Genomic DNA, 7,686 nt, shown 5'->3' with positions numbered 1-7,686 from the left:
CTTTGGACATAATATAGTCAAGGCACTAACAATTATGTACATTCAAAACTTGGTTATATTAAGTTTGATCTTTAGTGGTACTATAAATAAGGTTCTGCACTTCAGTCTCCAAATATGTTCATTACTTTTCTGTAATATTTATGTTGCTTAAAAGTACAGAAAATGTAGTTGCTAACGGAGCTAATTTTTCCTTTTCTCTCCCTTTGAAAGGAAGGGGGTCTCGTTGTTCCTACATGGCCAGAACCATGATAAACAATGTATGAGCAATTTGTAACATAAGAATTGTAGTGTGTGGTTGGGAGAAGGGGGGTGGGGTTATGGACATTGGGGAGGGTATGTGCTTTGGTGAGTGCTATGAAGTGTGTAAACCTGGTGATTCACAGAGCTGTACCCCTGGGGATAAAAATATATGTTTATAAAAAATAAAAGAATTATAAATATGTGTTAAAAAAAAAGAATTGTAGTGTGTTAGTAATAATCTTGCAATGTTGTTTCCCAAAGTTCATTTTATTTTGATCAGTTCAGTATATTGCACTAATTACTTTAGATATTTTCATTATATGAAATCTATCATGTGTTAGAGATGACTGAATCTAAGTGTTGAACTGCTAGAACTTGTACATTTACAGCAATTCAGAATTAGTGAAGGAATACAGCTCACCAGTGTTTAACACTGAAGTGCTCTGGTTAGAATAAAGTGGTATAAAAAAACAGAAACAAAAACAAAAATATAAAACAAAAGCCCCCCATATCCATCATTTTGATGTTCTTACTAGGAGGGTTTTTTCAGAATGTCTAGTTTGCTATATTACTCAAACTGTAATGTGAAGCTCACGTACATGTTTTTATGCGTCCTTATGTTTCCCTACTGCCTGTCCTGAAATTTCCCAATAACAAATTGGGACTGAGAATATCATTTCTGGTTTGTTCCTGCTTTCTAATACAGAATTCTGTACAAAACGGAATAAAGGCCAGCTTGCATGAAACCCTCAGAAAATCCTGTAGTCCCCAGGGGGAATTTGTCCATCTGTCACAAACCCTTCCTTTACCTGCAAAACAGGAGTTTGCTAAACTTCACTGTGTCATTCTTTTTTTTTTTTTAAACATTTTATTTATTTATTTATTTATTTGAGAGAGAGAGACAGTGAGAGAGAGCATGAGCGAGGAGAAGGTCAGAGAGCGAAGCAGACTTCCCATGGAGCTGGGAGCCCGATGTGGGACTCGATCCCGGGACTCCAGGATCACGCCCTGAGCCGAAGGCAGTCGTCCAACCAACTGAGCCACCCAGGCGTCCCTCACTGTGTCATTCTTAAATAAAACCTACGTATGTTCAAAATTACAACAACCAAAATGAAAACAGAAAAATTTCTATGAAACTGTTTATCTTCTCTCAGAAATTATGCAAATACCGGTAAATTATTATCTTGTTATATATTTATTAACAATACAGAAAACTTGCGTCTCCATGCCTCAAATAAGGAAAGGAAAATTGTAGCCGTTAACTCTATAGGTGAAACTATTTTACCACTCTTGCTAAGAAGGCAATCTCAACCTCTCAGACTCTGGAAACAAATAGGAGGAAATCCCAACAGAAAAGAGCTGAGAAACAAGTGCAAGTGGTACTTGATAATTCTTTAATGTTATCTTAAGTAAACACACACACACACACACACACACACATACACACCTTAAATAAATACATATATGTATACACACATATATATAATTTAGATGTACGGACAAAGAACATATATAAAGAAAAAAGTGTCCTTTAGTATTCTTTATGTTCATCTTACTGCTTTAATAGGATGCAATTAATAAAACCTGGCAAGGGTAAGACAGACTCCTCTCATCTTTGTAAAGATGTTTAAAACACAGCTAATTTATTCATTCTCACTTTTCAATAAATGTTTTCAAAGTATTTCAGTTTCCCCTACATAGAACATTTGAAAAACATACATAATGCAACATTTCACAAGAGAGATTTAGAAAAATACTTCATTTTCATTTTTTAAATTTGCCAAATATTATATCCTGTTCTCATTACTTAATAGATAGTTGCATACCTCTTTAAGAAGCAACTATCCGAACACAAGAAATTTCAAACAAAAAACAATTGTGTCTTAAGAAATGACTTCAAAAATCTAACAGTAAGGATTCAATATCTCAGAAGAAAATTAACATACCTCTAATGCATACTATCTGTAATGAAAACAACCTATGGCTACAAACCAAAGCACAGCATTTAGGAGAAAAAAAAATTAAAAGTACTGGGGATAAATTTAAGTACTCTTTCAGATAAAACACTTTTCATGAAATAGAACACATATATTCAAGACACATTTGCTATGTTTGTGTAGTCTCAAATGTTCATGAATTGATCCTAGAAATATCTTACCAAGGAAGGAAGAATTGCTTCGATTCATGGAGGAAACTGACTTCTTGGTCTCCTTTTGTCTATAAACCATTTTAATGAAGGTGCCACCTGAGATTATACCAGCGAGGTCTAAAACTGTCACCCTGGGGAATCTGGTACAACATCTTCACACTAGCAAACTCCGCAAAGAAAATCCCCCTTTACTTTAAAGTTTTCTGTTAAGTTGTAGATAGAGACCCATCATGTCATGTTTAATGCTACCAGGGAATTCAAGTGAAGGGACTTGGCAGGGTTAAGAGAATTTGCAGAAGAGAAACAGAACACGAAGCATACACATTTTAATTGAAGTCTAGATTAAGAAAGCATGGTCTAAATTCATTTTGATAAATTGTTAAGCAAGTAACATTAAGTAGTAACTTCCAGTTTTAAAAGTTTTTAAATTTTAAACATATAAAATTAGTTTGAAATAGACTCCTTTAAAAAGCAACATTTTATGATCTCTTATAAAGCACTACAACTGAAAGATGGTTTTATAAAATTAAAAGTATGCAGAATAGCTTTTTATGACCAAAGAATTACAAGATGAATTATAGTAACTCATCAAGCTTTGATAACAATCTCAAATGTCATACAGTGAGAACAGAGTATCCATGAGATGAGCTTTAATTTAATCTCCAGGCTCCCTTGGCATTGCCCTTATTTAAAAGTAGATGAAAGAAAGGCAGACAACAGACTAATTAATAGACAGGTCTTTCTTTCTTGAAGAAAAGTTGAAATAAAGGTCAAAGAAGTCAGCATAAAACAAATTACCAAACCATTTAAGAGACTGTAATCATACTAAAGTTTTAAAAAATTCTTAAGTAAATTGGTATATTTTAAATAAGGTACAAAATCTGACACATAAATAATTTCTGGAATAATCTGATTTATTACCATAACCTAAACATATGACAAATAAAAGACTACCTTGATGTGCGTGGGCTCTAGTGAGGAGAATCAGTCTCCTTATCTCCTTCAAAAAAAAAGAAAAGAAAATCCTAAAACAATTAAAGGAAACGAAACTGCAAACAAACAAACTTAATAACTGTTTTTAAGGGATAATGACCTACATTAAATTGGTATGAATCAATATGCTTGAAGGAGACTCCGCTAGGAAACAGAAACAATCAGAATCTCTGCCGTCCTAAAGCACTGGCAATATAAACTTCTAACACATAAGCATGAGAAAAAAAGAAAATAGCTTACACTGTAATTCACTCTAGTAGAGTGCAGTAAGACTACAGGCTTGACAGTCCCCAGATTGAAAACTGCCGCAGACATTGACGAGTTTTGTGAATTTGAACAAATTTCTTAACATCTTTAGTCCTTAGTTTTCTCACTTGTAAAACTGATATAGTAACTGTGCCTGGGTCTTATCATATTATTTCAACAGTTCTGTATAGTTTTGACATACAACTTTTAGCATATTAGCCAAATTCGGTAAGTGCTTGACAAATGGTAGCTGTTAGCATGAGTCCAGGAAATAGGATCAATATAAATGCCATTTCTTCCCGATGCATGCTCTTCCGCTCTCTTGTAAGACTCTCTTTAGCATACACAGGAACAGTATTATATGTGAGGCTCATGTCAGATTCATGTACAGGTTTTAGTACATGAATATCACCACCAAACTTGGATCTATTCATTAAAAAATGAGACTAAAGCTTCAGAAGAGCAGGGACTAGCACATAAAAGGTGATCAGTAAAGACATTCATTCATTTACTCGACACAAAAGTATCTACTATGTTCCAGGTACTATGTGTGCTAGGAATAGATGAATAGTTTAGAAAGAAAGAAAGAAAGAAAGAAAGAAAGAAGAAAAAAAATGACAAGCTTCATGAGGAGTTTAATGACAATGACATTTATTCTCTACACCTTTCTTCCTTTTACATTAACCCTCAATTATGTCATCATTTCAATATTCATCTGCTGAAGAACCCTTGCCTCAGCCCCCACAACCACTTATTTACACAATGCCTTTAAAGTGTCCACTAAAATGTCCACTTTGGACATTTCCTCCTACAGACCTCTCCTCCTCACCAAAGCATTCATCAAACTCACCCATTAAACCTCCACTTCCCTGCCAGCATCCCACACTTACTCTGCCACGGTTACTTTTATTGCCCATACCTAGTAAAGCCTAACCTTACAGAAGAAAATCTCACACTCAGGCAGATTAATACTAACCTCAACTGAGGCTTGACCAGCACCCCCACTCTCATGGTTCATCTACTTTCCAGCTGTATTCCTAGTCCTGTCAATCCCTTCACCTGCATGCTACATTCCATCCTTGCTGCCTCCTCTGAGACCTACCCTATTAACTCTCCCCTCTTACTCACATGTTTTGTATTGCTCTCTACTGACTTTATCCTATCAATGTTTGGACATGCTCAAACATCTCCTTTCTCTAATCTCCTTCTTGCTCTATGTCTTTCTCTAGCTATCATATACTTTCCGGTCCTTCAAGGGCACAATTCCCGAAGGAGTCTGCTATCTGAATTGTCTCCAATTCCTTATCTTTCCTACTAAATTTTGTTGCTATCAGCTTCTGCCTTCAGTACTGTCCCTAAAACTGATTTCACGAAAGCAAGCAATGACATCTTGTCAATGGATAATTTTTCAGCTGTCTTAACTAGCTTGACTAAAACCATCTGTTTTACCATAAAACCATCTGTTTCATTCTTCTGAGATACAACCCTCCTTTACCAATTCTTTCACCTTCAGACCCTTAAATGTTGACATTTTTTTAGGATGGTATTCCAACTACTTTTTTCAAGCTTCAATTGTTCCCAAACTTTTTATAACTCACAAGAAGAAATATATTTTAATCAAGTGTGTTTGGGACGCCTGGGTGGCTCAGTTGGATGGACGACTGCCTTCGGCTCAGGTCATGATCCTGGAGTCCCGGGATCGAGTCCCACATCAGGCTCCCAGCTCCATGGGGAGTCTGCTTCACTCTCTGACCTTCTCCTCGCTCATGCTCTCTCTCACTGTCTCTCTCTCAAATAAATAAATAAAATCTTAAAAAAAAAAAAGTGTGTTTGTAAGCACAGAGAGTATCAAATAAAAATATCACAGATCAGATAAGCTCTGATCATTTGATTCTATTCTACTTCATTTAAAAAACAATACTGTCTGGGAATCTCTCAACTGATGCACATTATTGTTTTAAACGTCTTTAATTCCTCTGTCTATGCTGATGACTTCCAAATCTACATTTCCAGGTGCAGAAGTTTCTACTAAGTCCCAAACTCATAAAGCCAATTTCCTCTTTAACATACCACATAGTAGCTCTAACATACTTCTCATCATGTCCAAATCTCACCATGTCTAAAACTGGAGTTCCCAGCATCTTTCCTCCAAACTTGGTTTTCCTCCATAGCTCCCTATCTTGGTGAACTTTTAAATTAGTTTCCCAAGCAAAATATCTAGAAGTCATTGCTGATTCTTTCTTCACTCTTTCCACTTTCACCTCCATCCAATTAATCACTAATCCCTGACAAATCTTTTTTTTTTTTCTTTTTTAATTTCCACCACTGTCACTCTCATCCAGGCTGTATACACCTCACCTTGACAGTACAGTCTGGTAATGAATCTTCTCATATATACTATGTTCTTCCAAAATTATAAATGTCATTCTAATCACTCTGTGTTGCTTACTATTTTGGTTATCTATTGCTATACCTTAAATTACCCAAAACTTATTGGTTTAGAACACTAAATTTTCTGCTCCCAATTCTGCAATTTAGGTAAGTTGGGGGGGCTTATCTCTGATTCACAAAGTTAGCTGCCAGAACACCCAATACAACTTCCTCACTCATGTATCTGGGATGACTACAATAAGTGGGGGCAAGCCAGTATGGGCTTCCACACAGCGTGGTAGTATCTGGATAGTGAGAGTTCTTACACAGAAGCTGGCTTCCTCGAATATGCAAAAGCAGAAGTTACCAGGTGTTTCTAAGGTCTGGTCTCAAAAGTCCTAGAATGTCACCTCTGTCATATTCTACTGGTCATAGCAGTCACATGGCCATTTTAGACTGAATGGGGGTTAGGGTAGATTAAGAATAAAGTCCATTTCTTGATAGGCAAGTTGCAAGGACACATTTTTTAAAAAGGCATGTAAGATGAAATTGCAGTCATCTTTGAAAATGAAATACACCACAGTCCACCTATTTCACATTCCTTCCACATGTAAAATACACTCATCATCTCCCCCTAACCAAAATGTCATCCTATTATAGCACTGGCTTTAAGGCCAGGATCTAGTTATTTAAGCCACATTCAAGTGCAAATGGTACACCTAGGGTTTACTTCCTCACATATAGCTCATCAGAGATAGCTCCTCTTAAACCAAAATCCTATCACCTCAAAAGATAACTTATTTGCCCCACTGCAAGAAGCCAGGGATAGGAATGCAATGAAGACTTGAGTTCAAAAGATGCAGAGGATAATGAGTTACACAGAAGGCACAACAGTGCTAGCTAGCAATTGTGAAATTTACTGGGCACCCCATCATTAGCAGTTTAAGTAGAACACAGTCATGTTCTTTGCAAATAGTCCTTTGTGTATCTAGACTCTGCCCTCTGGGCTCCTTACTCCATTCTGTGAGTCAGTCTCCCTATTTCTTTCTTTCTTTCTTTCTTTTTTTTTTTTTAAAGATTTTATTTATTCATTTGACAGAGATCACAAGTAGGCAGAGAGACAGGCAGAGAGAAAGGGGAAGCAGGCTCCCTGCTCAGCAGAGAACCCGATGTGGGGCTTGATCCCAGGACCCTGGGATCATGACCTGAGCTGAAGGCAGAGGCTTTAGCCCACTGAGCCACCCAGGCACCCCCTCCCTATTTCATAAGAAGTGGCCCATGTTTGCAACAGTGGCGCTTTCTCAGCCTGCTTCATGCCCACACAAGACTGGGATTTCCCCCCGCCACACAAAGGCTCTACTTATTTGAACTACGTCTGTTCTTTTCCATCTAAGCTGGTGGTGCTTCCATTAGCACCATTCTTGTAAAAACTTTGTTTCTTATGAATTTTATTAGAATAACTTCAGTGAAACAGATGTGATAACCACAAATTTCTTTGAGATAGACCACACACTACTTAGCGCTATGTCATAGTGCTATAGGACAGCAGACCTCAAGAGCCTCAGAAGCTCTTTTGGCTAGCTGAGACTTTCTAAAAGGTACAGTTTTAAGATCCTTTGAAGCCCTCTGTCTAGCTGAAAGAGTCCAAGAGACAATGCCTTAAATCCTCCTGAAGTCTCCACATAAAA

At 36.9% G+C, this 7,686-nt stretch overlaps 1 protein-coding gene across 10 annotated transcripts in view; it reads right to left on the bottom strand.

The window, feature by feature from the left end:
• The window catches only part of OSBPL8 (oxysterol binding protein like 8), a 155,680-nt gene that overhangs the window by 65,882 nt on the left and 82,112 nt on the right, over window positions 1-7,686 (bottom strand). The gene's annotated exons all lie outside the window — the stretch shown is intronic.

Source organism: Neovison vison, chromosome 12 (assembly GCF_020171115.1).
Source record: "Neovison vison isolate M4711 chromosome 12, ASM_NN_V1, whole genome shotgun sequence".
Classification (NCBI taxonomy): domain Eukaryota; kingdom Metazoa; phylum Chordata; class Mammalia; order Carnivora; family Mustelidae; genus Neogale; species Neogale vison.
The sequence above is the reverse complement of the archived record's forward strand: the minus strand, read 5'-3'. Positions and strand labels throughout refer to the sequence as shown.